Genomic DNA, 11,366 nt, shown 5'->3' on the forward strand with positions numbered 1-11,366 from the left:
CATAAAAAGCAAACAATTGAATATTGATTGTATGCAAGGCACTGTGGTCAGCTCTTCATACATTTTTTTTCTCTGATCCTCAGCCAACCTTACAAGATAGGCATAACTTTTCATAGTTCACAGATGAAGTCATTGAATCTCAGAGAGGTTAAGTTACATGCTTATAGTCACACAGCTTGTAAGTTATTGTGAGTGGGACTGCAGATTTGAACTGTCTCACTTTCAAATCCCCTCATCCTTGAGTTATACAGTTTGCCATATCCATTGAAACTGCTTTAGATTTAACTATGTATCTTCCACTTAAGCATCAAAATAAACTCACCAGAATTTATAGGCTTTTCAAAAACATTTGTAAGACACTAGTTATTAGAAAACTGGGACCAGCCAAAATATATTATGTCAGTTCTTCATGCAAGATTCGATCCTTTAAAAAATTCTTGTGACTTTTGTTTATTATAGTATGCCACAAACGATGAGCTGATACTAATTAAAGACCACATGAAACACCTAGTTTCATCCACTTTCCTTCTAAATATGACCATTTTCTCTGTAAATATAAAGTTTGGACCGAACCCTAATGTCCTAATAAAGGAACCCTGAATACACAGGTCACATGCATATTAGATTAAGGTTTGGAATAAATGGAATATTAGGACCTCAAAGACTAATGTCCCCTGAAAATATGATCGAATTCTACTAGGAAATTTTGTCTTTATTTCCCTTGCCTGTGTGTAAAAATAGCAACCATGGAAGAGGGGCATTTATGGATATTGCTACCTCTTGCAGGAAACTGGCTCTAATTAAGAAATAAAAGCAAAAAGTGTTCTTGTATACAAAAGTCATTCTTTTATTCAATTATTTTCTTGCTTCATTCCCCTTTTATTTTTTAGTTTTTTAAAGATTTTATTTATTTACTCATAAGACACACATAGAGAGGCAGAGACATAGGCAGAGGGAGAAGCAAGCTCCCTCGGGCCATGTAGGACTAGATCCCAGGACCCCGGGATCACGACCTGAACCTAATGCAGATGTTCAACCACTGACCCATCCAGGTGCCCCGACCGACCCCCTCCCTTTTAAGAGTTTTAGTTACTTAAATAATCTTTACACCCCGTGTGGGGCTCGAACTCAGGACCCTGAGATCAAGAGTTGCATGCTCTTCATATTGAGGTCCCCAGGCACCCCTTTTTTCTCCTTTTCCCTTTTCATTCCTTCCTTCCTCTTCCCTCCATCCTTTCCTCCCTCCTTTCTTCTTCTTCTTCTTCTTCTTCTTCTTCTTCTTCTTCTTCTTCTTCTTCTTCTTCTTCTTCTTCTTCTTCTTCTTCTTCTTCTTCTTCTTCTTCTTCTTCTTCTTCTTCTTCTTCTTCTTCTTCTTCTTCTTCTTCTTCTTCTTCTTCTTCTTCTTCTTCTTCTTCTTCTTCTTCTTCTTCTTCTTCTTCTTCTTCTTCTTCTTCTTCTTCTTCTTCTTCTTCTTCTTCTTCTTCTTCTTCTTCTTCTTCTTCTTCTTCTTCTTCTTCTTCTTCTTCTTCTTCTTCTTCTTCTTCTTTTTTTTTTTAATTTCCCCCAAAACGTATTAAACTCCAATGCACTTCTTGAATTCACTTTTCCTCTTTTTCCCAGACATCTCTGTGTAAAGTGGCTGAAAACGACTTCCGTCCCAGCCCCGCAAGGGTAAGATACAGGCGTGTCATTGGTGCCCGCGTTGATTTAAATGCAATGGGAGACCTCGGGGACGCTGCCACCTGACCGGTGGGTCCCGCGTAGGAGGAATCTGTGGCGCCCGCACGGCCGGTGAGCGGCCGGGTTTGCAGCGGCGCGGGGCTAACGTGCCACCGAACAACACAATTAGCTGCTGACACACCAGGTGCTGCCTGTTTCCTGCCACGTTACACTTTTCACGTGCCATGTAATGGTGTTTGCAAAGTACTCCCCGGTCTTCAGTTTGCCAGCCTGCCCCCGCAGCCACCGCCCCCGCCGCCCCGCGTTCCTCCAGGCGGTCCCGGGGGACTCGCGGAGCTGCGTGCGGCTGGGCTGCAAAGGCGACTCCAGCAAGCGCAGCCTCCGCGCCCAGCTGTGGCCCAGCGACTGAACGCCTGCCACCAGGCACCGTTAATTCCACTTGTATGCTGCGGATGAAGCCAATCGGTACGGTCATTTCGCTTTCGTTTACGTTGAAAGAAGAGGGAAAGCGGCTCTAACAAACTCGGGCACTTTGGTCGCTGCGTGCGCCCATTGGCTGCCGGCGCGTCCGGCCGGGCGCCGAGGGGCTTCGGAGGGGCTGGGCTTTTCTGGCTCCTCCCCCGCCCCCTCTTTGAAGCCGCTGCGCGCTGCCGCCCGCCTGCTTGGTGCCTTCCAAACCCGCCTCATCCCTGCGATAGACAATACCCACTCTATTGTTTTCTTCCTGCCGTCGTTATCCCTTTGTATTTACATAAAGGGGCTGCGCTCCGAGTGGGCCTAGATGCTGACGAAGGTAGAGCGTCCGTGCGCTTGCTTGGATTGCGTTAGCGGCTGATTACCCGGCGCTGCCCCCGAGCCTCGGCTCTTCTCCGCTGGAGCACACTGTAATTTAGATTTGCATCGTGTCCGATTACACGGGGGGTTAGGACACAGCCAAACGTGTTTTGACATTAGGTTTTAATCGTCTCGCCCCCACCCCCCACCCCATGGTGTTTACGGGAAGAAGCGTAGTGGTAGGTGTGGCAAGACCCTTCGGATGGTTTGTTTGATTGGGTCCTACCAGTCTTATTCCTGTTGAAGCCAGGAGCATTATCTGTCTCCCTCAGGAGTGAGCAGCCTCCTTTCCATCCACCGCGGTAATTTCAGTTCGTGTTGAGGGTTAACTCGTGTTTGTTCCATCCTTTAGGCGATTTGCATTCATTTCTACAGCAACTCTATGAACTGGTCCTGTGATTCCCATTTCACCAAAAGGGAAAAGTGGTACTCACCTTTGTGCAGCAGAGCCACGCAAGATCATCACCTTAAGAGAGTGGGTGCGAGCCTGAAAGTGAGTCCCTTACACGTTTGTGCTTACCTCCCCACTCTAGGATTATGGGAATGCATTTGAGAAGCAAAGGGTCCGTTTGTGTAGGGTTGTTTGGTGAGGGGAGGGGTATTTGCAAATACTGTACAGCTGGATCTTCACTAATATTTGAGTTAACCAGTCCTCACAAATATCTCACACGGTGGGTGAGAAGCATTCCCACTCTGTCCTAGAGGGTCATTAGGAGGGTTCAGGCCGAGCAGGCCATCTGGACCAGAAACTCCCAATTGGCCTTTGGTCTAACAAAATGTGTCCAATTTTCAAATGTGTTGTTATTTTACAAACTTGATCATCACAGAGCAGTGGTCTGACCTGGCTATTTTCTTGGGTACTCCTGAGCCCTCTGGGACTACATGACACACTCTCAGGGGTGTTCACAGGGATCCATAGGGTAGAGTGCCTTTTCTGTGCTCATGCCAGTTCAGGGGGATAACTTCTACTCCAAAGCAGAGCTGGGTCTCTGCCGTCCCAAGCAGTCAACCACTCTCAAAGCATTTGGCAGCAATCAGAGCAAAATTTCAGGTTGGTTCTCTGAAGTTAACGTGGTTCAATAAAAAGGATGGACTTTTTCATAGTTTTTCTGATAGTTCCAACATGAAGCTGCCACATTATGAGCCAACTCATGAGCAGAGGGTTGTAGTAGAAAGAAGGGCATGGATTTGAGAGCCATCTGGTCTTCCCCGGCTCCAGGAAGAAAGGCCAGTTATTAATTTTTGTGAGGTTTAGTTTTCTCTTCTGGAGGGTGGAGATGATAAATATCTATCTACCTTTTGGAAATGTAAGGACAAAATAAAATAGGCATCTCATCATCTCTGTTATATAATAGAAACTCAAGGCAATGGATCAATCTCTTCTCTTTCTTCTTTTTCATTATCTTTTCCCTTTCTTACCTTTCTTTATCTTAGGTTTTACCACCATACTCCAAAGAAAATGGAAACTCTCTGATGATTTCTCCCTTGCTTGCACACCTGACATTTCATTGGGCACCAACAACTGACTATTCTACCTTTCTAGTGTCACTAATGCCCTGACATTGTGCCCATCCACACAGCCTACATCATTTCTCATCTCTGTGTCTAGTCTCTTGACCTTCAGGCTATCTGTCCTAATGCTGCCAGAGTCATCCTTCTGAAATTCAGGCCAAGCCATGTCAGTCCATATTATATCTTCAATGCTAAGGCACTTAAATATTCAAAAAAGTAAGAACTCTATTTTTTTATTGAAGTATAGCTGATACACAAAGTTATATTAGTTTCAGGCATGCAATGCAATGATTGAACAAGTCCATACATCATGGTATGCTCACCACAAGAAGCCAGGGTTGTTGTTGTTGTTGTTGTTGTTTTCTCCAATTTGTTTTTAGCTATATTTGCTCAAGTATATTTGGCCATTAAACAGCTATGAACATTTCATGGGACACTATAGTTAAAAGGACAGCGATTTGGGAATCACTCTTTTAAAAGTGCTATAAAGCTTCTCTTGGCTCTGTAGAAGTATTTCTCCATGTTCCATTATTACTTCACTGGTGATAGTAAAGAAAAGCAGGTGTCCAGATTGTTATCTACAGACTCACTTTTAGGCTAACATTCAGTAAGCACTTATTCCATGCCAGGTACTATGTTAAACATTTTACATGCATTGACTTACCAAATATTCCCCCCACTCCTACTAGGAAACAATTATTATTTTCTAGGATGGAAGAGAAATCAGATGACTCTCCTAAGTTATTTCACTAAAGTAGTGGGGCTTGAGTATACACAGCCATTGGGCTGATCCCATTTTTAAGCAGGCAGACCTCTTCTGGGGTTTTGTATTTTATTTTATTTTTTAAAAAGATTTTATTTATTTGTTGCAGAGAGAAGAGAGAGAGAGAGAGAGAGAGAGAGAGAGAATGAGCAGAGGGAGCAGCAGGCTCCCCATTGAGCAGGGAGTCCCAATGTAGGGCTTGATCCCAGCATCCTGGGATCATAACCTGAGTCAAAGGCAGACACTTAACCCACTGAGCCACCCAGGTGCCCCAGTGTTTTGTATTTTAAAAGTTTGGACCACACCATGGCATTTGCCAATTCAAGTGCCTTCCAAAGTACACCTGCCCTGCTGTTACCAGGTAACAGCTCTGACATTCATCATCTGGAATATTCTGGAGACATTTAAGTGAAACACCGAAAAGCACCATATTTGTTCTCCTAATTCTGTCATATTCTATACCCTGTTGGTGTCTCTAGCCACCTTGTAAATGAAAACGGTTCTTTTTCCCCGCTGAGATCCAGCCGAGAGCTAAAATTTTTACTCCTTTTTCCTTAACCAGGGGTTTCTGGTTAAACCAATTTATCTCCATTAGTTTAATCACAGGGAGTTGGGGGTTGCAGCTCTGAGTTTGGGAAGAAGTAGAGTGAAACCACGTGGCCTATAGGTTGGAGGAAGAGGCCAAATACTCCTGTTGATATGGGAGGAAGACTTGTGCAGGACGAAGCAGGGCTCCACCCATCCTGCTGCTTGGTGTCTCGGTTGTCCCATCGCATGGTGTACACTGAGAGCCTCGCTTCCAGGCACAGGACTGCTCAGCATAAGAACTCTCCTGTTTGTCTCTGACCAAGCTGAAAGAAGTGAGTTGTGTGATTCAGACAAGTCATTTTTTTCTTCTAGATCTATGCAATGGGATGCTCCCATGACCCTGGCCTCCTCATTCTTGTTCTGGATCCTTGCCTTCAGCTACTCCTCTCTCTCCTGCTCTTGCCTCTGAAATGCACCACCACACCACCCTCAAGCCCGGCTCAAGTCTGGCCTTCCTTGACCATGCTAATACCCCACACTGCCTTCCTGCCTCCTTACCACCACCACAATACTCTGCCTCCCATTCCCCACTTCGCCCTTTGTTCATCCCAAAGCATTTATCATTGTTTAGCCTAATTTACTTAAATATGTTATTTTTAAAGCATTTTTAATATAAAACCGTACGGATAATAGAGTTCCCATATAGCTTTTTTCCCTGCCTCACTTTCCCTAATAGTAACATCTTGCATTAGTGTGGTATATTTGTTATGATTGATGAGTCGATATTGATACATTATTATTAACTAATGCCCATAGTTTACATTAGGATTGACTCTATGTCCTACAGTTCTATGGGTTTTGAGAAATGTATCACGACACACACACACACATATATATATATATATATATATATCACTGCAGTATCATCCAGAATGGTCTCAGTGCCCTAAAAATTCCCTTTGCTCTACCTTTTCGTCCATCCCTCCCTTATGTCAAACTCCAGGCGACCACTGATCTTACTACTACTGTCTTTTCCCAGAATGCCATATAGCTGGAATTCAGACGGTAGGTAGCCTTTGCTGATTGGATTCTTTCACTACGCATTTAAGGTTCTTCCATGTCTTTTAGTGACTTGATAGCTCATTTCTTTTTATTACTGAATAATATTTTGTTGTCGGGATGTACCACTGTTTAACCATTCACTGAAGGGTAACTTGGTTGCTTTCAAGTTTTGGCAGTTATGAATCAATTTCTATGAACATTCATGAGCAGGTTTTCTTTTCTTTTCTTTTCTTTTCTTTTCAATCTTTTTTTTTTAAAGATTTATTTATTTATTTATTTATTTATTTATTTATTTATTTATTTATTTATTATTTATTTATTCAGAGAGAGAGAGGCAGAGACACAGGCAGAGGGAGAAGCAGGCTCCATGCAGGGAGCCGACGTGGGACTCGATCCCGGATCTCCAGGATCCCACCCCGGGCTGCAGGCGGCGCTAAACCGCTGCACCACCGGGGCTGCCCTTTTCTTTTCTTTTCTTTTCTTTTTTTTCATGAGCAGGTTTTCTAAGGGATAGGAGTTTTCAACTCAATTGAGAAAATACCTCAAACTTTCTCATTTGGAGAAATATCTGGGTGGCTCAGCCAGTTGAGAGTCCGAGTCTTGGTTTTGGATCAGGCCATCGTCTTAGGGTCATGAGATCAAAGCCCCACATTGGGCTCCATGCTCAGTGAGGAGTCTGCTTGAGGATTCTCTCCCTCTCCCCTTCCCCTAGCTCATGTGTGTCCTGTCTCTCTTTCTCAAATAAATAAATAAATCTTAAAAATAAATACCTAGGAGAATGGTTGCTGAACTGTGTGGTAAGCCTATGTGTAGCTTTATAAGAAATGGCCAAGTTGTCTTCCAAAAATGGCTATACTAGCTTACTTTTTTTTTACTTTGTTTTAATTGTATGTCTCATCAGCCATTATGGAAGTGCCTGTTTTGTACAGCCTCCTTACCAAAGCAGGTTGCCAAACTAGGATTTTTGCCAGTCTAAGATGTGTGAAATTGTATTTCAAGGTAGTTTGAATTTACATTTCTTATTTTAGGAGTGAATTTGGTATGTTTTTTACATTTGAGAGTCACTTGGTTTTCTATTTCCCTGAACTGGCAATTCATATCTCATGCCCATATTTCATTCAAGTTCTTAGTATTTTTTGTCTTTATTTCAACAGGGCTATATATATTAAGGATGTAAATCTTTCATTGGTGGTATAAATTGCAAATATTTCCCCAAGTATGACATTTGTCTTTTTATTTGACACTTGTTGTTTTTCCTTTATTACGTTAAATGTTCTTTTTTAAAAAAATTTTATTTATTTATTCATGACAGACACAGAGACAGGCAGAGACACAGGCAGAGGGAGAGGCAGGCTCCATGCAGGGAGCCTGTTGTGGGACTTGATCCCCAGTCTCCAGGATCACACTCCAGGCTGAAGGTGGCGCTAAACCGCTGGGCCACCAGAGCTGCCCATTAAATGTTCTTTATTAGAGTCAATTTTACAGTTCTTTCCATTATTGTGTACTGATTTTGAGTGGTAGTTAGAAAATTTTCCCCTTCTGAGATTATAGAAGAATTCGTCCACTTTTTTTTTGAAAAATCTCTGATCCATTTGGACTGTATCGGACTGTAATGTATGAAAACAGATAGAATTTTATCGTATTCCATGTGGTGATCCATGATCTTAACATTACTTATTAAAAAATCTACTTTTTCCCAACTGATTTTTGAGTTGTCACTTTTATATATGCCAGATTTCCATGTGGACTATTTCTGCATTTTATATTTTATTTTATTCATTTGTTAATTTATGCATGTACCAAAAACACTATTTCCTTTACAGATCATTTATAATATTTCAATATGTGGTAAAACATGTTTCCCCTGCAGAAGAAATTTTTTTTCTGATTTTTGAGATACAATTTATCTGCAATAAAATTCATCTGTTTAAACTGACAATGTGCTGCATTTTGTCAAAAAACATCAAACTGTGAAAACCACCACTACCATAATGATGCCAATAATCTCCAACATAAGCAGTTTCCTATTGCACCTTTGCAGTTGATTCCTTCCTCTGTCCCTGGGAAACCGGTGAGGTGCTTTTTTTTTTTTTTTTTTGTCAATGTAGATTGCGTTTTTTATAATTTAATGTAAAAGGAAACATACCGTATTCACTCTTTAATATCTCATTGCTTTTACTCAGCTTAATTGTTTTAAGATTCATAATGTGTGGCAGTAGTTTGTTCTTTTATATTTTAAGTAGAATTTCATACTATGCATAAGCTGTATTTTCTTTATGCATTCACCTGTTGATGGATATTTGCGTTACTTCTAATCTCCTTGGTTCTTCAAAATAAAACTGCTCTGCATGTTTCTATGTAAGTGTTTGTATAGACATATGCTTTCATTTTTATTAGATAAATATTTAGGAGTATAAGTATTTTCATAGATAAATAGTTAGAAATGAATGCATGTTGATTTTTTTAAGAAACTGCAAAGAATATTCCAAAGTAACTAGACCCTTTTAAATTCCACTAGAGTCCCACTGTTCCATATCTTCATCAACACTTAGTGCTAGCAGTCTTTTTAATTTGGACTTTTATAATGGATATATATTGCTATTTTGTGGTGATGTATCTACTTTTGCGAAGAGTCTGTTCAAATTTTTTCCTTTTAAAAAATTGTGTCTTTTTTAATATTATTGAACTACATGAATTCTTTGTATATTCTGGGTAAAAGTTCTTCCATCAGATATATGTATTACAAACATTTTCTATCATTCTGTGTCTTTTTATTTTCTTAAAGAAACACAAATACTTTTTATTTCAAAATAGTCATATTTATCATGTTTAATGGTTTTTCTGTTTAGAGACCTTTGCCTACCCCAAAGTTGCAATGGTTCCCCTCCCTTTTATTCCTTTACCTTTGGCAGTATATCTGTGGTCCATTTTCAGTAAATGCTTTGCTGTGTGATATAAGGGTGAGGGTCAGTTTCCTTCCTCCATAGAGTTGCCCAGTTGTTTCAGTGTGATTTGTTGTAAAGAATTCTTATTCTCCATTGTCAAGTATCAATTGGCCACATATGTGTGTCTTTTTCTAAACTCTTTATCCTGTTCTATTTATCTGATTATTTTTCACCAATAACACATGGTCTTGAAATTTGGTAGTATAAATTTTACATCTTGATTCTTCTTTTTAAAATACAACTCTTTTAGTTGATTTGAGCTTCTATATAAATGTTAGAACCAGCACATCAAAGTTTGAACTTTTTTTCAAAGAAATGAAAATCTGGTAGAATTAGAATTAGATTAGATTGAATATTTAGATCACTTTGGAGGAACACATTGAGTTTTTTAATTAAGGAAAATAATATATATATATATCTGTATTCCTTTAGGTCCTTTTTAATATTTATCAGCCTTATAGTTTTCAGGGTAAATAACTTACATACCTTTTTAAAATTATTTTTTTTTTAGAGTGTCTGGGTGGCTCAGTTGGTTAAGCATCTGCCTTTGGGTCATGATCCAGGATCCTGGAATGGAGTCCTACATCAGGCTTCCTGCTCAGAAGGGAGTCTGCTTCTCCCTCTGCCCCTTCCCACCCCTGCTTGTGCTCTCCCTCTCTCTCTCATAAAAATAAATAAATAAAATATTTAAAAATTATTTAAAAATTATTTTATTTTTTAAGATCAATTTATTTATACTAAAAACAAACCCAGTTCACCAATTTCTTTCACCCCTACTGCCCACCTCTGGCAACCATCAATTTGTTTTCGGATTCCACATATAAGACAGATCATATGTTAGTTGTCTTTCTCTATCTGACTTATTTCACTTAGCATAAAATCTTTGAGATTTATACATGTTGTCATGAATGGTAAGATTTTATTTCTTTTTATGACTGTATAAATATTCCATTGCATGGCCCTTCATGAAGATGATGCTGAAAGTGAAGAAGGAAGCCCCTGCCCCTCCCAAAATGGAAGCCAAAACAAAGACTTTGAAGGCCAAGAAAGTAGTGTTGAAAGGTAGAGGTAGCCACAGGCACGCACACAAAAAGATCTGCATATCACCTACCTTCCCACGGCCCAAGACACTGCCTCTCTGAACACAGCCCAAATATTCTCAAAAAAGCACCCCCAGGGAAACAAGCTTGACCACTATGCCATCATCAAGTTTCCCCTGACTACCGAGTCAGCCATGAAGAAGACGAAGGCAACAACAGATTTGTTTCATTGTGGATGTCAAGACCAGTAAGTACCAGATGCAACAGGCCATGAAGAAGCTCTATGGCATTGATGTGACCAAAGTCAACAACCTGATCAGGCCTGATGGACAGAAGAAGGAATATATTTGACTGGCTCTTGACTATGGTGCTTTGGATATTGCCAACAAAATTGGGATCATCTAAAATGAGTCTATCTGGCTAAATTTAAATACAGTTGTTTGTTTTTTTTTTTACCATAAGAAATTCCATTGTAGATGTATGTGTGTGTTTCTATATGTATAAATTATATATTGTGTTATACACATATAAATACCTGTGTATATATTTACACACAAATATGCAAATATTTAACCACATACACATATCTAAATGCACACCCTACATACACAGATACACAAATATATATATATCACATTTTCTTTATTCATCCATCAGTGAACACTTAGGTTGTTTGCATAATTTGGCTATTGTAAAAAACACTACAATAGACATGGGAGTACAGATATCTTTTCAGATTAGTGTCTTCATTTTCTTTGGCTAAATACTCAGTAGTGGAATTGCTGGATTAGATGGTAGTTTTATTTGTAGTTTTCTTGAGGGAATTCCATGCTGTTTTCTATACAGACACTACAATTTATATTTCCAGAAACAGTGCATGAGATTGCTTTTTCTCCACATCTTTGCCAACACTGGACATAGCTAGTCTTTTTGATAATAGCCATTCTAACAGATGTGAGGTGATATCTCATTGTAAATTTGATTTGCATTCCATGATTATTA

The 11,366-nt window shown here is 39.9% G+C and overlaps 1 long non-coding RNA gene across 2 annotated transcripts; it reads left to right on the top strand.

The window, feature by feature from the left end:
* Positions 1-1,787: 1,787 nt before the first annotated feature.
* Positions 1,788-9,982, top strand: LOC140610150 (uncharacterized). Of its 2 annotated transcripts, none has more exons than XR_012011922.1 (3): positions 1,788-2,145; positions 2,867-3,007; positions 9,836-9,982. It is a non-coding gene; the product is annotated as an uncharacterized lncRNA (long non-coding RNA). The 2 variants fall into 2 exon arrangements; XR_012011926.1 differs by lacking the exon at positions 1,788-2,145 and adding an exon at positions 2,335-2,473.
* The last annotated feature ends 1,384 nt before the right edge of the window (positions 9,983-11,366 follow it).

Source organism: Canis lupus, chromosome 2 (assembly GCF_048164855.1).
Source record: "Canis lupus baileyi chromosome 2, mCanLup2.hap1, whole genome shotgun sequence".
Taxonomy (NCBI): domain Eukaryota; kingdom Metazoa; phylum Chordata; class Mammalia; order Carnivora; family Canidae; genus Canis; species Canis lupus.